Below are 20,541 nucleotides of genomic sequence, written 5' to 3'. Positions count from 1 at the left end.
ATATGAAAGAAAAAAGTACACTGGAGGACTCTATAGTACATAGATACCCTGTTTTGTGATTTTCTCCTGAGTGCTAATTTCTTATAAAACTGTTTGTCCTTGCATATTCCTCATTAAAATGGATAGAAGATATCACATGCATGCTTATATATCTACATGGTGTTATTACATGTGTTTTTTACATTCTTGGAGCACTCTCCAACATTTTTTCCAATGGGTGCTCCCACCAAACTGCTTTACACCCTCAGTCAATGAGAGTTAGCATACCACCATGCAACAGCTCTCAGCCAATGAGCTTTCATCAACCAATCCTGGGCTGAGTGCATTCTGCAAAATAAATTTATTTTTCTGTGGCCTCTCTCTGCAATTAGTGTTGTATGCTGATAAACAGCTTTGATACATCATGACTGCCAAGAGATGATGTTGCTGGACCTGCAGCTAAGAAACAAAGGAAGAAGATGGCATGGGTATTAAAATGCCATATACTGCAGCCATGTATTTTACAGGAAATTGTCAAAGAAATAGGATAGGAACCACAAAGTCAAATGAAGCACTTAGTAAAGATCACTGGAACTTGAAACAATTGAGTAACCAACAGTAAGAATGTTAAGGAAATTATAGACAGAGATATGGCGGAAGTCAGGGGACTTAAAGAAAGTGTGAAAATAAAGAGCAGCTGCCAGTGTGTGATGCTGAAAAGGAATTTTGGCTCCGATTTACAATGCACAAACTTAACTCTAAACCAGGTGGGCTTTTGGCTCGTTGTGGCTGGAGGCTACAGTATGCTGGGAGATGCCACAGGAAGGAAATTAGTAAGGTAAATTAAGGCCTGATTTACCTTAAAATAGTTCATGTTCCAACTATAGAGCTTAAACTTATTCTCTAGGGAAAGCAATAGAAAAAAAAAATTCAAATGATGAAATGACAGAAAAAAATATTTGTGTTTCAGAAGTAAAATTAATGATAGAGTAACACCTGTTTTTAGTGCATAAAATGGCATTATCTGTGAAATAAACTAGGAGATTAACACTGTTACAAAATAAAAGATAGAGAAAGAATATACAAAACAATATAAATATAAGGAAGAATTCCAAACTCCAGAGTTGCAAATTCCACTGAAAATAAAGCAGGTGAAAGCAAGGTTTCCTGGTCTGGTACCAGCTGTCACCTGACCCATCCACTCTTAGTACCTCTTCCTGTCTATGTTTATTCTCCATTTTCTTCTATCATATTCCACCTCTACTCTGAAAATACAGATGGACCTCAGCAGATGGAACAAGAGACACTTAAAATGTCAGGTCACAGGTAAAGGTTACTCAGCAGGGACATATCCTACTCCAGCACGCCCTACCTAGCTTGACAGAAGAGTTGAAAAGGTTGCCAATGCCTGTTAGACAATCTTACAGGAATGAAAGTCACTTTTATCTCCTTTAGCGAAAGGATCACAAGAAACTGAAGGTCAGGTTTTCAACAGAAGATGAAGGTCCACTTCAAATTTTGAGTTTCAAACACAGAAGATCATAGTACCACAACAGGACCGTGAGAATCTCAGAACAAAGTAAACTGCTATACTTCCCATAGGGAGTTTTCCAAGCATAATTGTTAGTTCCATAGTCCCTGAGGTTTTGAGATGCTTACTAATATTTTCATGGGGGCACCTTTCTTTGAAATTGCAACCCCTAGTCCTTTATCACTTAAGGACAGGAGTGCTTAACACTATTATATAGTCAAAACAGTGCATTCAGAAGTACCCTATTAGTCTAAAATCAGTTGAATTTTAGGCAGTAATAGAGATTTGCCATCATGATTATGGCACTGTGCTATAAAGATGACACAGCTTATGAGATTTTGTTACAGCGAATACCCTCAAAAAGGGCTTCATGTCATCCATTTTCAACATCCTTGCAGGAAGTGTGACTTCAGTGGTACTCTGAGTGTGACTGCCATACTAATGACACCAGCAAGAGTGCCCACTCAGAATAGCTGGTGAATTTATCAGGTTTATCCATCTGTAAGTCTTTAGGATCCACTGTCATTAGTCTGAATAATGGCTCCAGTGTCTATAAATGAAAACAGTCCTCTACATGAATAATCACTTCAGAGAACAGGAAAATGTTGTAGCAGGAGGAGAATCAAAGATTACATTTTGTTGTGGGAGTTACTCAGAATCTTCTACTCATTTCTTTAACTAGCAAATGTTCAGGAGAATCTTAAAGCTTGTCTGTGCTGCAAGAACTAGGGGAAAGTTGTCAAATAGGATTTATAACTGGAAAATGAGAAGATTTTCTAAACAATGTTTAAGAATTGAGAATCATAATATGTATTTTGCACTTTACTACTTTAAAATTAATGACTCCAGAAATCACAAGGACAAAAATAATTAGAAAATTGAGGGACTAAATTTAAAGAACTAAAGATGTCCACACAAACCTTTACATTCTTAAGTAGATTTGAGAAACTTCAAAGCATAACTAGCATAAAGAAGCTGAGTATGGGAAGGCATCATTTGGAGTAAACTGTAGTATATTTCACAGCAAATAGATCCATTTGTCTTGTGAGTCCTTATTATGAGTCTGTAAACGAAAGTGCCAGCTATCACATGGAAATTAACCATACCTTATAAATAGCATTTGTCTTATAACAGAGTCTTCTAAGCTATGTAAATACAAAATAATTTCTGTATAGACACTGATTAACAACCAACACTAAATTATTTTTTAAATGTGCCTCATGAAGGTAGACATGCAAAAGTCTTCTAAAAATACCTCACTGTACATTGGTTTGTTTAATAAATTCAGTGAATTTAGAACCATATTTAAAGAACTCATAGTGATGACAATTACAGATCAGAAAGTGTCCCTACAATAAGAAAATCACTGGAACACATTGTTCACAATAAGAATGAATGAATGTCAAGGCCTTCCCAAACTAATCAAATCAATTGGCTTCCTACTTTTTTGTGCTGTTTTCAATTGTGAGATAGTAGGCCAGGTAAACCTTGAAATCTAAAGTATTCTCTTTGTGAGCATCATCCACACTAGAAGAGACAAACTTTTCTGTACGCTGTCAGGATACACTATTTTCTTAGAGCAAATACATACTTCTTTATAAGTGTTTTACTCTACTTCAAGTAAGTCATGTCCTTCATGTTCCTTGGTGCTATAAACGTACCTAAAAAGCAGTGGTTGAATTATCTTTTTAAAAAATATTGAACACTCCAGTATTTTTTCTATTTATTCTTTCAAATAATTCAGGTTAAAAATCCACCTTTTTTCTAACCTGCCTTATATTGTGCTGCAATTCTTAGCTTTAGAGACTGCATATTGGTACTAACTTTATGAAAATATAAGTTTATATCTCTCTCTTAGCAGTTTAGATTTGATACAATTTTATATAAGGGTTTAAAACTTAAAGGCTTATAGTTAAAATAATCTGTGGCAAATAAGGCAAATGCTGAGTCCCATAGAGAGTGTTTTATGTTAATATTATGAACAAAGTCAAGAGAAGAAGATGTTATAGTTCTGCTAGAATACTTGAAATCTGATGCCCCGTCCAAGGCTGTGTCTACACATGAATATAGAGATTGAATGAAAATGGTAAAATTCAGAAAAGCTACTAATTTTTAGTTAATTAATCCAATGGGTTTACCAAATAATTTGTAAATTAAACTGTATGTATAGTCATGTATTTTCAAATTCATCTTAAAACACTAGAAAGACATCTAATGTACACCTTTTATTTATAGCATATATTAGAGTAAGAAAAAAAATTTTATAAGATAAATTTTTTAAATTAATGATTCATATTTCTGCACTCAGCCACAATGAAATAATTGGTAGCAAACTTGTCCTCCTAACAGCTAGCGCAATTAGAGCAGAACTACCCTCTCAACAACTAAAAAATTGGATTGGAAAGCAGACAGTGAAGGACTATGTTTCCTGAAAGAATAAAAATTAAAAAGATGAGCCCAACAATCAGCATTTTTTTTTTTTTGGTTTTTATTCCCTAGATTCACTTACTGGGCTGTAGTGTAAGAAGTGGGAATCTAAGCAAAGGATAGCAGCTTTGCTGAATAGAGGAAAAGAGCTAAGAGTTCAGGAATGCTGTGGTGACTGGAATTGGACCTATTTCAGACTTTGGTCAAATATACAGCTACATGTGAGTAAAGTTCCATAAGGCTTAGCAAAAGACAGTTACCAGTGAAATAACATCATTATGGAGATAGAAGATGTAAGTTCCTAGAATTCAAACAGGATTAATATGTATCTGATTTCAAAAAGCCAGAATAGTGAGATCTCAGTAAGGATTCAGGTCATCCAGTAGAAATGCCAAAAGAATCACACATTACTAGTAGGGCTTAACTAGCACTATAGTACAGGCTACTTTTGAGTCTTTCATTAGAAAACTTAAAAAGAAGTCTTGAAAGGATAAAATTGAGCTACAAATAATTTAACTGCTAGCCGAAATAAAATGCACAACTGACAGGAAGAAAAAATTTAGATAATCAGCAATGGAATGTGGAAAATGCCCAGCATTTATTCAATAATTATTAGACAGGCAACAAAAGAGAGATATAAATAATAAAGAAACAATAATACATAATACATTTAATTATTATTAAAATAAATATTGTAAATTATTACAAATGCTTTCCAGGATTTACACTAAAACATGACCATAATAAGAAAAAATTGAATATATAAAAAATAGCTAAATAGAACATCTAGAAAAGTTAAACTCAATATCTGAATTAAAAATTTTACCAAATGGGCCCAGTAGAATATTGGATATTATAAAACAAAAGATTAATGAATCGTGAACCCGAAGACATAGCAATAAACTATCTAAACTAAAGCAAGGAAGGGAAAAAAGGCTAAAAAAAGGTACAGAGTCTCAGTAACATGTAGTAAAAGATCAAACATCTAAAATGTGATAATTGGAGTCTAAGAACAAAGGGAATAGAAAATGCGCAAAAATATATATATTTGAAGAAATAACAGCAGAAATGTTCTAAATTTGGTAAAAACTGTAAAACGAGATCACAGAAAATTGATGAACCTCAAACATGATAAAATATACAAACAAAACAACATCAAAGCATGTCAAAATAAAATTGCTGAAATGAATATGAAAAAAATCTTTAAAAGAGCCAGAAATAAGAGACACATTACAAACAGGGAAGCAAAAATGAGAATTACTACAGACTTCTCATCAAAGACAATCCAAGCCAAAAGACTAAGAAACAACATCTTTAAGGTGCTCAAAGAAAAATACATAAACCTAGTGTTCCAAAACCAGTGAAAATATGCTTCCAAAATAAATGCAAAACAAAGGCATTTTTAGTCAAACACTGACTGATTCATCTTGTTACCAGCAGATAGGCTCTCAAAAAAAATTTAAAGAAAGTTATTCAGGTTGAGGGAGCATCATAGATGGAAATGCAAGTCTATACAAAGAAGGAGGAGAAGTGAAGAGTTATGGAAATGTTAAATATGTGGATAAATATTACATGAAAGATTTTTTCTTTTCTTTAAATGTAATTGACTATTTAAGGCAAAAATATCAACAATGTAGGCAGCAGAATAATGGTCCTTCAAAGTTGTCCACATCTTAATTTCCACAACCTGTGAATACATTACACTGCACAACAAAAAAGACCTGGCAGATGTGATTAAGGTTACAAATCTTGATATGGAGAGATTATCCTGGATTATCTGGGTGGGTCCAATATGATCACATGAGTTTTCAAAAGCAGAGAAAACTCCCAGCTGTGGTTAGAGAGAAATACACAAAGATGGAAGAAGGATCAGAGAGATTTGACATGAGGACTCGGTGTGCCATGTGTTGGGAGCCAAGGAATGCAGCATACTCTAGATGCTTGGAATGCCCTTCAGTTTACAGCCAACAAGAGAGTAGAGACTAATTCAACAATCTCAAGGAACTGAATGTCAACAACCCAAATGCATAGGAAACAGATTCCCCGCAGAGTCTCCAGAAAGGAATGCAGCCCCCTGACACCTTGATTTTAGCCCAGTGAGCCCCATACCAGACTTCTCATCTAAACTATAAGACAAATTTATATTGTGCAAGCCACTGAGATTATGATAGTTTGTTATGGCAGTAATAGAAAACTATTATAAATATATCATGGGGTTGATGACATATATAGATGCAAAATGTATGACAAGTATAGCAGGAAAAAAAAACAGAAGAAATGTAAAATTTTACATCATACATTGAGTAATATAACATAATTTGAGAGTAATAAATTTAATGGTGCATGTTACAAATGCTAGATAGATTTATAGAAAAGACATAACATTCCTTGACTCATTGTGTATCAAATTTGGTGGCCTATGATAAGTAAAAGTTTTCATTTGCATTTTCTTTTACATGATATTAAAGAGCTATTCATATGTTTGAGAGTTATTCGTATTGTCTTTCCAGTGTGAAGCTATTTTTCAGTTGGTTTGTTGGCCCTCTCTTACTGGTTTGTAAGAGTATTTTATATATTAAGGAAATTAGACCTTCCTTATAATATGAATTCTAAATATTTTCCCAGATGTTTTTCTTTTTGAAGAAGGTGTTTTTGAGTCCTAGTTTAAAAAGGCTTTCCTGCTTGCATATTATAAAATTTTTTTGAGTATTCCGTCAATTTTTTCATGGTTTTTTAAAAAACATATTGCTCTTTTATAATTTTAAAGTTTTCTGAATTTAGGAGAAGATTCCATTTTTTTCAAGATGTCTAACCATTCTCCCAAGACAGTTATTAAATCCATCTTTTTACAACTTATATTAGATGCCTCTTTGTCATAAATTCCTATGAGCATTTATATGTATTTCTGGATTTTCTATTACATTTCTTTGTCTGTCTATTCAAGCAGTAATATCAGTCTCTTTTCAATGATTGTAGATGTAACATGTGCTTTAATGTGTAACACCACCTAGCACATGCCCCCCAAACATACACACACACACACACACTCATAGTTCTAGCTATTTTTGCTTATTTGTTTCATATAAACTGTAGAAATCAGTTTTTCTGGTATATAAAAATACCATTACCATAATCATTAAAATCCCATTAAATATATAAATTAGTTTATCTATGGGGAGCTGTCAATTTATGAGGTAAAAATACTTTCTTCATACTATTAGTCTCTATATCTTAGAGTCTTTTCGTGTGTTCCTCACAGTGATTTAGAAAAAATTCATAGAGATCACGCTTATTTCTTGTTACACTTGTTGTAAGGTGTTTTCTTTTTCTATTATGTATGGGGTCTTTTGTTATGCATTAATATATCCAACTGGATATTATGAGATACACACACACACACACACACGACATTTTGGGGGTTGGAGTTGGGGGAGTAATATACAAAATGACCAGCAAAGGAAATATTTATTGGCACCTACTTTGTGCCAGGCACTGTGGTAAATGTTGACTCATATATTACTTTATGTAACATCATTTATTTATTTACCTGCCAAAAGACAAATGACTAACAGGAAACAGTATGTGCAACCATTAGCACAAAGAGTTAAGTTTCCTAAAACACTTAATAATAAATACATATATAGAGAGAGGCAGAGCTAAGAAGTGTCAGACGCTGGATAAATTACAATCGACACGCTTTGCAACACATTTTTAAGCTCAATAGCAAGTACAGAAAATCTCTTAGAGCCAAATAAAAGTAAGGCTAAACTACAATCATGAACTTAGAACTCTGCTGACTCTGTGACGAAAGCCAGTACCTGAAACCTATGGTTTGCAGAATTAACAACTACTCTGGGGAACAAAGATTAGTCTTCGGCATCAACAAAGTGAGTTGTAGCCTGAAACCAGTACATAAAAAAGCCAGGGCACTCAACTGGGCTTTCCTCTCAGTTAAATGTTAGTGGTAAAATTTCACTTGCCCACCAAGAAAACCACAACAAATTAAAAAAAACAACAACAACTATTTCTCCTACTATTCATGAGGAAGGGATGTGTGAGGAGGCAGTGCTTGAGAATGAAGTTCCTTCCTGTGTGTTTTTCATAGATACTGTTCATTAGATTTATTCACAGTTTGTTAAAAGATTTTATCATAAATGATGTTGAATCTTCTTCAAAGCTTTTGCTACCTCTATGTCTCCTTTAATCTAGTTATAGATTTAATTAATTACCCTTGAATTCTCAGAATAAGCCCAACCTGATCATTTGAAAACTGAATTGCCAAATGTTTACTATAGAAATTTTACATTTAGATTAATAAAGTTTCTCTAATAAATTGCCTTTTTATATTGTCCAGGTATTGTCATGGGAAACAATCACTTTTACATGTTTTTATTTTAATACAATGAATTTACTAAAGTTATTAATTTATTAATCTGCATTTATATCCAGAAAGAGAAGAAACAAACAACAGAGTCCTTAACATATGTGTAAAGAAAGGAGTTGAGATACCCCAGATTAGATGTTACCTTTCATGAGAAACAATGGTTTACAAGGATTTGCGGTTAAAGGTTATGTTCTCCAAAAGATAGCAATATATCTTTAAAAACATGCTTTTTAAAAATTTCTTCTAAAAAAAAAATACATCAGGATACATATGCAGAACGTGCAGGTGTGTTACATAGGTATACGTGTGCCATGGTGGTTTGCTGCACCTATTGACCTGTCCTCTAAGTTCCCTCCCCTCACACCCCAGCAGGCCCTGGTGTGTGTTGTTCCCCTTTCTGTGTCCATGTGTTCTCAATGTTCACCTCCCACTTATTAGCGAGAACATGCAGTGTTTGGTTTTCTGTTCCTGTGTTAGTTTGCTGAGGATGATGGCTTCCAGTTTCATGCATGTCCATAAAAAGGGCATGATCTCATTCCTTTTTATGATTGCACAGTATTCCATGGTGTATACATACAACATTTTATTTATCCAATCTATCATTGATAGGCATTTGGGTTGGTTCTATGTCTTTGCTATTGTAAATAATGCCGCTATAAACATACATGTGCATGTGTCTTTGCAGTAGAATGATTTACATTCCTTTGTGTATATACCCACTAATGTGATTGCTGGGCCAAATGGTATTTCTGGTTCTAGATCCTTGAGGAATCTCCACACTGTCTTCCACAATGGTTTAACTAATTTACATTCCCACCAACAGTGTAAAGGTGTTCGTATTTATCCACAGCCTTGTCAGCATGTGTTGTTTCCTGACTTTTTAATAATCGCCATTCTGACTGGTGTGAGATGGCATCTCATTGTGATTTTGATATGCATTTCTCTGATGATCAGTGATGTTGAACTTTTTTTCATGTTTGTTGGTCACGTAAATGTCTTCTTAGAAATGTCTGTTCATATCCTTTGCCCACTTTTTGATGAGATTTTTTGTTCTTGTAAATATAAAAATCATACTGTTTCAAAAAGGATTTTCTACAGACAAGGGCATAGGACATCTTTGAGTAAAATCCCAACACTCTAGCCTTCATTCCTGTGACTTCACCTCCCACTGCTCTTCTGGTTTATTCTGATTCAGCTCTTCCTCAAACATGCCAGGTCAGTTCCTGCCTTGGGGCTTTTGCATTTTTCTCTTTCTTCTGCCTGGATCCATGCTTTCTGCCCTCCTTCAGATTGTTGCTCCATGTCAACCTCTCAATAATGCCCATTCTAATCCCCTAACTGAAATTGTTATCCATCCAACTCAGGTTCCTTATTTCTTCGGTTTTGTTTTTTTTTTAACATGAAAGAAATAGCATATGATTTAGTTTTGATAGCTATCTCCCACTTCCCTCTAGAATAAAATCTTCATGAAGGCAGTGACCTTTGCTGTTTTATTCAGTTGGTATATCTTGCACCTAGAGCAAGTGCCTGACTCATAATACTTGTTTAATAAATGATTGACTCACCTCTATTATTTCTTACTAGTTACTGTTCATTATTGTTCTATTTCCATCTTAACCTTATACCCCCCAAATGAGTGCTTATTATGACTATTGTTTTATTCAATTATAATGTTTATCTTGGACCAGAATTCCAGATTAATAACCTTGAAGATCATTCTATTTCATGGTTTATATTATTGCTGTTGAAAAAATCAAGTGACAGTCTACCACTCCTTTACATGTAATCTACCTTTACTTTCTGATGCCTTTAAAATTTTCTCTTTATCCTCACTGTTCTCCATTTCATTAAATATTCCAAATGTGATTTTATTTTGATTGATCTTGTTTTGGGATTCATTGTGATCTCTGAAATTGAGAAGTCATGTCTCTGAAAGCTCCTGGAAAATTCTCAGTTATATTCTATTTCAGTAAAGTCTCTCCCTATTTCCTCAATTTTCTCCCTCTAGAACCCATTTAGAGAGAGATGCTCAATCTTACCATTCAGTGATTCATGTTTCTTAACCATATATATTATCTCTTCATCACTCAGTACTGCAGTCTGGGTGATTGCCCCAGATATGCCTTCTAAATCATGAAATTCCTCTTTTTTAAAAAATTTATTTTCTTGTTATTTTTTAACTTTCAAGTTCAGGTGTACATGTGCAGGTTTGTTGAAATCTTTCTTTATCTCTAATTTGATCTTTAAACTCACCCACTGGACATTACTTTAAATTTCTAGCAACCAAATATGCATTTTTACAAAATTTTCCTACTAATTTTTATCTCATCCTTACATATCTATTTTTATTACTTTGATAATTGTAAAAATTTATGTTATAGTCTATGTCTGATATCTCTAAATTTTGAGAGGCTAAATCCTGTATTTGTTATGTACACTAACCCATTCTTGGTTGATTTTTTTTTTCCTTGTATGTTATACAAGGAATAAAGGATAATTGGGATCATTAGCTTACATTGAGCAGGGCTTTAGCTGTCTATTTCCAAGAAACATTTGGCATCTCTTCTGCCAGTTACCCCAAGGATAACGTTTATCCTAATTTCTTGATTTAAAAGTTAACAGACTGTATATTTTATAAGTTTGAAGCCAACCCCTATAAACATAGTTCTGATTACAAACTTTTCTGAAGTATTTATTTAATTGTTTCCTTATTTATTGTTTTATTGTTTTATTCAATGTCAAAAACAAACTTATTTGTCATATTTCCTAGCCAACTAGCAATTTTTCCTATTACCTTATTTTATGAAGGTATAGTTATTCAAAGGTATTAGCTTTTTAATAAGAAATTCAGTTCCATCTCCATTCCCAGTCCCTTCACTCAGCCTTGTCTCTTCTCATCATGTAGGTACTAACATTCTAGGTTCGTCATTTGCTGCTGTTTCATAACTGTGCTTCCTGAATTAATTTCCCTCTTTGTTTTTTGCTACTGGAAGTGTTCTTTACTTTTTAGGTTCCTGGGTCTGAAATTAAAGTTTTAAAAATATTTTCTACAGTATTTCTAAATATTTTATAGTAGTGTAGTCAGATTGTCTAATCCCACATTCCCAATACCAAAGTCCTTATGAGTTTCAAGAGTGGAAGTATATTCCAGGGAAATCTACAACAAAGAAGTTTGACTTGCAGGGCGTGGTGACTCACGCCTGTAATCCCAGCACTTTGGGAGGCCTAGGCGGGCGTATCACGAGCTCAGGACATCGAGACCATCCTAGCTAACAAGGTGAAACCCCGTCTCTACTAAAAACACAAAAATTAGCCGGGTATAGTGGCGGACGCCTGTAGTCCCAGCTGCTCGGGAGGCTGAGTCAGGAGAATGGCATAAACCCAGGAGGCGGAGCTTGCAATGAGCCGAGATCGCGCCATTGCACTCCAGCCTGGGCGACAGAGCGAGACTCCGTCTCAAAAAAAAAGAAGTTTGGCTCAAACCAGATACATGAGGCAGGGCCAAAGCTCCTATACCATATGGGAAATCATAATGAAACTTAACTCTGAAACACTTCAGGCTCACATGCTTCAGTGTGAAAGGACCTGAAGAACTGTCTTGGGAGAAAGCTGCTTGTCTATAAGTCTCAGTAAGAATTATACACTTTTCACATCCATAGTCTTTATGCAGAAGGCATTGTCTTCGAGAAGTGTTCTCTTGTATTTCCAATACATTCTGTCATGAGGCTACCAAGTATTTGTACCACCAACTTCCTCTTTAAGTGAGTCTTCAATTTTAAGCATTCATAAGGGAATACAGTAAGAGTTGGATGCATAATGAAGCAGTCATGGTGACATTGTCTGGAAACTGTGTCAAATTCTGAACATATGTATTCACTATTAGATACCAATAATACTTTTAGTCCCAGACTGGGTATATCCAATTATAGTGCTGTAAATATCTTGTGTTATAAATTGTATCCTCTCTATGACTGTTTTCATTTTGCAGGATGTATTTTCCTTGTAACTGTGAAATTTGGAGGCAACTGCTCATTAATTGGGACACTTATTTATATAATCTGGCATAACTTAGAACATTAATTAAGGCAGAGCATGTTTCAAATATACATGCCCTTTCCAACAATTACTGAATTGGTTGGGAGGAGGGTGCATATCTGTTTGGTACAACAAAAACTTATATCTTCAGTTGCTCTTTTGATGATGTAACATGAATTCACAGATGTAGAGCATTATGCCTAGTAAAGGAAGATAAATAGATGATATAGATAGATAGATAACAGATAGATAGATGGCCATCGTACATTATCTACGTTTTGAACAGTTCTGAAGGCCTGAAAATTGAAAACTTGTTTTGTAATTCATTTGACAACAAAACCTGAGCTGACCCCAGTTTTTTTTAATGGTAAAGCATGATCTAAACTCATATGAGCTTTTTAACCCACTTACTGTGCCTATTACACATTGGACTGAATAAATATTAAGGTGTTGATTACAGGGCACTTTCCCAGACCTTAGTAGGGTGTTACATAATAGATATGTTACATAAAATTAGCACTACATTACCTGTCTGAAGTCCAAAAAGATGCTAAACTCTGAAAAAACTAAAACTAAGAGTCAGAATGGATTGTGGGCCTGTAATAAACTAGCATTAAAAACTAAAAGAAATCTTTTAAAGAATTACTAAAATATCTATGAATTTGGAAACTCCAAACATAGATTTAAGACAGCACTCATAAGTCATAATTATACTTTCTTGTATAAAGTTTAACAAAAAAATGTATATATATATATATGTTAATGTATTATCAAAATTTAATTCAAATAGGCTGTAATGCTATAGTGAGTACTACTATTTTTAAGCATATCTGGAATTAAAACATGCATTAAGTAATAAATATGGCATTTATAGCCACTAAAAGATGTTTGAAAAAATTGAGAGAGTAATCTCCTTAAAGTTATATAAATATTTGAAGTTTTTAATTTTATTCCAGGATTTCTCAATAACGGTACTATTGAGATTTGAGGCCAGGTAATTCTTTGTTGTGGGGGACCAGTCCTGTACAGTCTACACTGTTTAGCAGCTTATCTGACCTCCACTCACTAGACGCCACTAGCACATTTCTTTGCCGATCCACAATCCTTACAATCAGCAATGTTTCCTGACTTGCTAAATGGCAAGGTGGCAACTTAGTGGAGAAAAACACTGCCTTAATTCAACTCTCAAATAAGACTTCATAGTTTGTAAAAGCATTTTCACATATACGCTGTTATTTCACCACAAATAGCTCTGTGAGGTAGTATTAATATGTCCAAGTTAGAAATAAGGAAACCAAGGCCCAGGGAGGTTAAGGAACTTGCCCAAACCACAAAATTGACCAGATAGGACCACTTCCTGTGGTTCTGCTCAATCAGGTTCTTCCTTCATCATCATCCTGAAAAGAGTATTGTGTCTATAAGACATGTTATAGATCATCTCTAATATTTTGAAAAAACAAACTAGAAACAATACATTTTGGAACATATGTTAAATCGTTTAAGAACACAGCAGACAATTGCTTATGAAACCACTCATCTCTGGGTTTAAGCCATAAGTTGATAATCAGCATGCCAAATAGAGCCAGCTGTTTTCATACTTCTAAGTCTTACTAGGCAATGACTCTTGTGGATAAGAAAAACCAGCAACATAGAAATAAGCTGGTGGTATGGAAATCACTTTGTGACTTCCTGTAATAATCCCACCATAAAATCACTTAAAATAATTCCAAATTCATATTTTAAAATGGAATATTACAATGAACTGTAATATGAATAATCAAGAAAATTAGCATTAAACCCAGGAAATTAGTTCCCAATAGCTGCAGCTGTTTACAATTCAGTCTAGGGAACAGGTAGTATCACATTGCTTTAAATGCATAATAGGATTGCATTTTCAATTGCACACTTATCTCTAAGGCTTAAATCTTCATGAAGTTCATTTGACACTGTGCCAGATAAGGAGCAGCACAGTCACTGAAGCCAGTACACAGCCAGTCCAAACTCTTTTCCAAAACACTATCAGCAATTCCAATGAAACCTGGGACAGTCTCCACATTATTGATGCAATTTCATTTTCAAATGTCACATTCGTGTCAAATTGTTTACTCCCAAGAGATTTTGCAATTCACAGTTCAAAGGCATAATTTTCTTATCCATCAAACTAAAATGATTAAGTAGTATTTTGCATGACAGGTGTATCATACATTGTTGTTGTTATAACCTATGGGTAAAAACACACACATACTCCCAACATTTAGTAATAGTCATCAAAATCATAACATTTTATTTAAAGATAAAAAGCTCAGTTGATTGGAGTCCCTGTACACCACATATGGATCTTTAACTGAGAAGTAAGGCTTTTTATCTATTTAAAATGTGAATAAGCATAATGTCAATATACAGGTGCATTACTTAAAAGAGTTTTGTGAGTTACCTTGAAATCTGACATTTTCACCTACATTCTGTTTTTAAATAAATCAGAGTAACATAAAAATTTTTAAAACTGAAGGATATCTGTAGCTTAAAAAGAGATGTGTCTTATGACTTAATGCCTGGACTTCTTAGGATACAGTTGCTTTTCTCCTCTAATATATATTTACATGACGTGGGTACGTAAAGCAGAAGAATAATTTTTATGTTTTTTTACAAAAATAATACCCGCTTGCCAAAACAAACCTTAAATAGCTAGAACTACAGGAGGCATTAATTTTCTAAATAAAGCGCTAACTTTACCTAATTATTTTTATGATACTCTTTATCATAATATTTCAGAATCAAGAAACTTATCACATATGTTCATTTCCAAGCTGAAGGGCACACTATAACAAATGACCTATTCCATCCAATTTTATTGTTTCTTCACAATCACAGCAACTTCACTTACAAGTTTTGGTGTTTATAAACTAAGTAGAAGATCTAACTAACCCAATGCATAACTGTTCTAGCAAGCTTGTAAAAATCCATATTATATTTCTTACTTAAACAATTGCCTCATACCTTGTGGTCCATCCATTTGGAATAGTAGAAGAAGAACTGAACTAAGTGTGTCCAGACGCTACCATTAAAGAATAACAAGAGGTGACTCTGAGCTGCAGGATCCTTATCTGAAAAACAACACAATTGGAGCTGCTTTCTTACCCAATTACCATAGACAAGATTTAATTACAATCAACACATTTTTGAATGCACACACACACATGCGCATTTGTACAAATGTAGGATATTTTTACTTATCATTACTTTCTTAACATTCCAAAATTAATGGGTTTGAATCCTATCTAATCCATAGTTTTGAATTCCCCCCAACAAAACAATATGCCCACAATAGATGTTAAAAATTTTACAACCTAACAGTAACCTAATTCTAAAAAGGTAGTTGAAAAATCATTAATGAATTTTGAAATTAAAGATCTGAATATGGATATCTATAAATCAGAGTCTTAGAGATTGCAAATGATACTGATTATATTTTGTAACAATGGAAAATGTAAGTGAAGTATACCAGTTCTTATAAAACTTGAATCTCAATTATGCTGTCTCTTATTTACATAACTCCTAACCCACAGACATTGATAACCATATTGCGAAAGCCTACCTATATCTGTTATGTGAGATAAGTATTCACCAACCTCAAATAACTCATCCCTAAGAAAACAAGATTTTATTTTTCTCAATAGATGACTTAAAAAATAAAGATAACCCTTCAAAATTTTTATTTACTCTCTTATCAAAATGTTAGACAAATCAATAAACAAAGTATAACAGCAAAAATTGAAAATAACTGACTTTTTAAAATACCATATTCTATTTGGCCTAGAAGCATACAGCTTTACTTAGAAGCCCAGAGAACATATGGGCAAAAATTCTGCCAAGTTTTTATTAATGCCATATAAGCTTCTTGAAGATAGTATTTGTATTTTATTCCCAGTGACCATCACAGTTCATGAAGGATTAGGAAATATTTAATAGCTCTATTCCAATGACTGACAGACACCAAAAACGTAGCAAGTCCAAAACCAAATTCTTACTTTTCCTCACGTCCAACCCTCATCTCCTTTATCATTGCAGTGGTCTTGATAATTGCAAATGTTATCAGTAAATATGCAATTATGTAAATTAGAAATTAGAATAATTATAGAAATCTTCCTTGCCTGAAATGTGATATGTTCCCTATGAGCATTGATTTCACTTCTAAATCTGACTCAGATATGACTGATGTCATCGGTCACACAGAGAGGCTATACTGACTCTTTGAAAGGAGCTGACATTCCACCGATGTGGAACTTTCAGACTTATGGGAAATAAAGTCCATAAGTCTATTGAATACAGAATTCCACATTGCTTGGAAAAAGTCATTTAAATTCACAAACTGCACTTCTTTGGGTTCTCTGTTTCAAAGGGACCCTAGGGTGTTCTGCCTTTAAACTTTAAGAATTTGTCTAGAAAAGTAGAATATGGAAGCATGTGGTGACCTCATTATCTCATGTAAAATATTAAAATTATTTTCCATAATGGGAGATCAAATTATATTGCTAAAGATCCTGTAATTTCTAGTTTTAGGTAATATCTTTAACAATTTTCTCTTTTCAACACAACTAAAGATACATGGCTGAATATAGTGGAATTTAACATTGTAATACATTCTTCTCCTGTCATTTTAACCAATGAAACAATCCAATCTGTTTCAGTGGCACAATTTACTTGTAACTGGAAAGAGTTTAGAAAAAAAAGAACAAGAAAAATCTATACCATCTCATGTTTCAAATAAATATTTTCCAGAAACCAATACAATTATTTTAAGGACATGGGTTCTCAAATGTCAAAATCTACAGTTCTTTTTAACAATAAGTGCATGTAAGCTTAATTTTTCTAATTTCCCATCACTGTTCAGATACTTCTTATATTTTTAAGAATAATTTTCAGTAATAAACCTTATTGAAGTGATTTAATGTTCCTTTTTTCCTTATCCCATTCTTAAGAATTAGGTTTTCATACACGCTGCTCCTCTGCCTGCCATTTGATCTGTCACTGTAAACCGCACACCATGACTTCCAATTCAGAGTACCCACACTTACCTTCAAGGCCTGCTTTCTCCTGTCCTTGCTACCAACAAAAGAAAAAGAGCTCTGGATACTTAATTTTGTTGCCATTCATTTCCAACTATTGTCTATGGTTGTGCTCAGCCTCTGGAATCAAACTGACTTATTTCAGTCATATGGTCAATTAGGTGGTTATTTTTCTGTTAGTGTTAAAACTTGTTCAATAGAGTTTTATAAATTCCAATTCCTAAATGAAAAGGTTTTCTAACCTATTTTAATTCATTGTGAATAGATAATGTTTAACAGTACAAACCAAAAGAAAGAGAGTATTCTTTTCCTTATTTCTTAGGATTTTCCTCTTTAATGAACATGCATACCTGGAATACCTTCACAAATGTATTCTAGTAAGCATAAAATATAAAATTCCCATTAAATTTACATAATGCCATTCCCAGACCTGTGCTTATAACTAACAACTTGTTCAATATTCACTGGTGTTTTCACTAAAAATATGTTTTCTACAATTTCTACACAAGAAAACTCTTTGGAAACAAATATGCTAAATTTCAATAACCTTATATGAAAAGGGAGTTTTATAATATAGAAATTCTTAAATATTCTCATATATTACCTAGAAAAGAAGAGAAATGTGAAACAGTCGGTGCAGAAAACAAAAAAGAAGGAAAGCTCTATAGGATGACAGTTTCCGTGGTTTAACCCAATAAGTAATTTATAAACTGATAGTAAACTAGTATACCTGGAAAGGTCTCAAACTAAGAGCTCAACAAGGTGAGGTAAAGGCTCCATAGGCTTCACCTATATCCCAGAGGCTGTAGGATATGAAGATCTGCAGGATTTAGAATTTTGAGCCTAGATTCAGAGCCCTTTTCTATTACTTATAGTCCCATGAACTCTGGCTAATCACTAAACCTGTCTGAGGCTCAGTTCCCAAGCTGTAAAATGGGAATAATAATGTCTACCTTGAGCAAAGACATAAGAAATAAGTTAAATTTATATGCAATCCAAATACATAATATACTGAACAAGTGTTAGCACTCTCAGCTACAAAAAGAATTTTCCAAGTTGTACCCTTAAGGTATGAATGTACTTTACATGGGTATACATATTACTTTAAAAATGTTATTTCCCTCAAATAAATTCATCAGGTCAAGTAATATTACTTTGGTTGGTGCTTCTGTCATGAACTGAACTTATTCCAAAAATTTTTACAAAAATGAAAACATCACTAATAAGTAAAGCAAAAACACGACACGTAAATATTCAACAAATACTTATTAGGCATTTTTATCTCCCCATTCAGTTTCTTGTCCTCCTTATGCTTTGAGAAGACCTCTATTCTGCCAGAACAGACATTTGAGCTTTTACCAAAAAATGAGGTACAAAAATGAGGAAAGGATAAAGGACCAGAATCAGTCTTAGGCTGGGGAATGTGTCAGAGAAGAAAGGTGGGTGAACAGGCTGAGGAATGTGAAGCAAGTGGATTTGGGAGAAAATGGTGAATTAATAAGTATTCCTGTGGATAGATAGATAGATATAGATATAGATATAGATAGATATAGATGATATAGATATAGCGAGATATACATATAGAGAGAGATATATACATATATATATATATATATATATTCCAGTAGAGTTTAAGAAACACAAGTGATGTTCACAAATCAGTATTACTTTTAGGATTAGGACTATATTATTTCAACTACAAAATGTCTTTAATGCAGACAACATTTAAAGACACTATAAACATTATAAAGTCAAAGGAGTGGCTTTATCAAACCATAAGAGAATGGGCCTATTTCTCCACATCCTCCCCAGCACCTGATGTTTCCTGACTTTCTAATGATTTTTACACTGTTGGTGGGACTGTAAACTAGTTTGGCCATTGTGGAAGATGGTGTGGCAATTCCTCAAGGATCTAGAACTAGAAATACCATTTGATCCAGCCATTCCATTACTGGGTATATACCCAAAAGATTATAACTCATACTGCTATAAAGACATACGCACATGTATGTTTATTGTGGCACTATTCACAATAGCAAAGACTTGGAACCAACCCACATGCCCATCAATGATAGACTGGATTAAGCAAATGTGGCACATATACATCATGGAATACTATGCAGCCATAAAAAAGGATGAGTTCATGTCCTTTGTAGGGACATGGATGAAGCTGGAAACCATCATTCTCAGCAAACTATCGCAAGGACAGAAAACCAAACACCACATGTTCTCACTCATGGGTGGGAATTGAACACTAAGAACACCTGGACCCAGGAAGGGGAACATCACACGCAGGGGCGTGTCATGGGTTTGGGGGAAGGGGGAGGGATAGCATTAGGAGATATACCTAATGTAAATGACGAGTTAATGGGTGCAGCACACCAACATGGCACATGTATACATACATAACAAACCTGCATGTTGTGCATATGTACCCTAGAACTTAAAGTATAATAAAAAAGAGAGAGAGAGAGAGAGAGAGAGAGAGAGAGAGAATGGACCTACCCTGATGTGAGTGTGAGTGGGGCTAGGGGCCGGAGCAGAACACGGAGGCAGGTAAAAGCTAAAGGTAAGTAGAGGGTGAGAACAAACATTTTTGCTGTTAACAATAACAAGTATGTTTATAAGGCTTACTATACATGAAGCTGTGCTCTCAATTGTTTTCATGTATTAACTCTGTTAATCCTCTCAACAAACCTATGAAGTTGGTATGATAATTATCTGCATTTTACAAATTAGGAGACTGAGTCAGGAGGTGGTTAAGTAACTTGTACAAGATCACAGAGCCAATAAGTGACAGTCCTAACATTCAGGTACAGCCAGTCTGGCTCCTTGTTTTCTTTTTTTTTTTATTATTATACTTTAAGTTCTAGGGTACATGTGCATAACGTGCAGGTTTGTTACATATGTATACATGTGCCATGTTGGTGTGCTGCACCCATCAACTCGTCTGCACCCATCAATTCATCATTTATATCAGGTATAACTCCCCAATGCAATCCCTCCCCCCTCCCCCCTCCCCATGATAGGCCCCATTGTGTGATGTTCCCCTTCCCAAGTCCAAGTGAACTCATTGTTCAGTTCCCACCTATGAGTGAGAACATGCGGTGTTTGGTTTT

The 20,541-nt window shown here is 34.1% G+C and overlaps 1 long non-coding RNA gene across 3 annotated transcripts in view; it reads right to left on the bottom strand.

Moving 5' to 3' along the window:
• LOC111549494 overlaps nucleotides 1-20,541 on the bottom strand; it is a 302,423-nt gene that overhangs the window by 91,352 nt on the left and 190,530 nt on the right. For all 3 annotated transcript variants that reach the window (XR_003309652.1, XR_002733756.2, XR_003309653.1), the window contains one exon: nucleotides 15,354-15,460. This is a non-coding gene — a long non-coding RNA (uncharacterized LOC111549494). The remainder of the gene's footprint in view (nucleotides 1-15,353; nucleotides 15,461-20,541) is intronic.

The sequence above is a fragment of the Piliocolobus tephrosceles genome, chromosome 6, assembly GCF_002776525.5.
Source record: "Piliocolobus tephrosceles isolate RC106 chromosome 6, ASM277652v3, whole genome shotgun sequence".
In the NCBI taxonomy this organism is placed as follows: Eukaryota; Metazoa; Chordata; class Mammalia; order Primates; family Cercopithecidae; genus Piliocolobus; species Piliocolobus tephrosceles.
The sequence above is the reverse complement of the archived record's forward strand: the minus strand, read 5'-3'. Positions and strand labels throughout refer to the sequence as shown.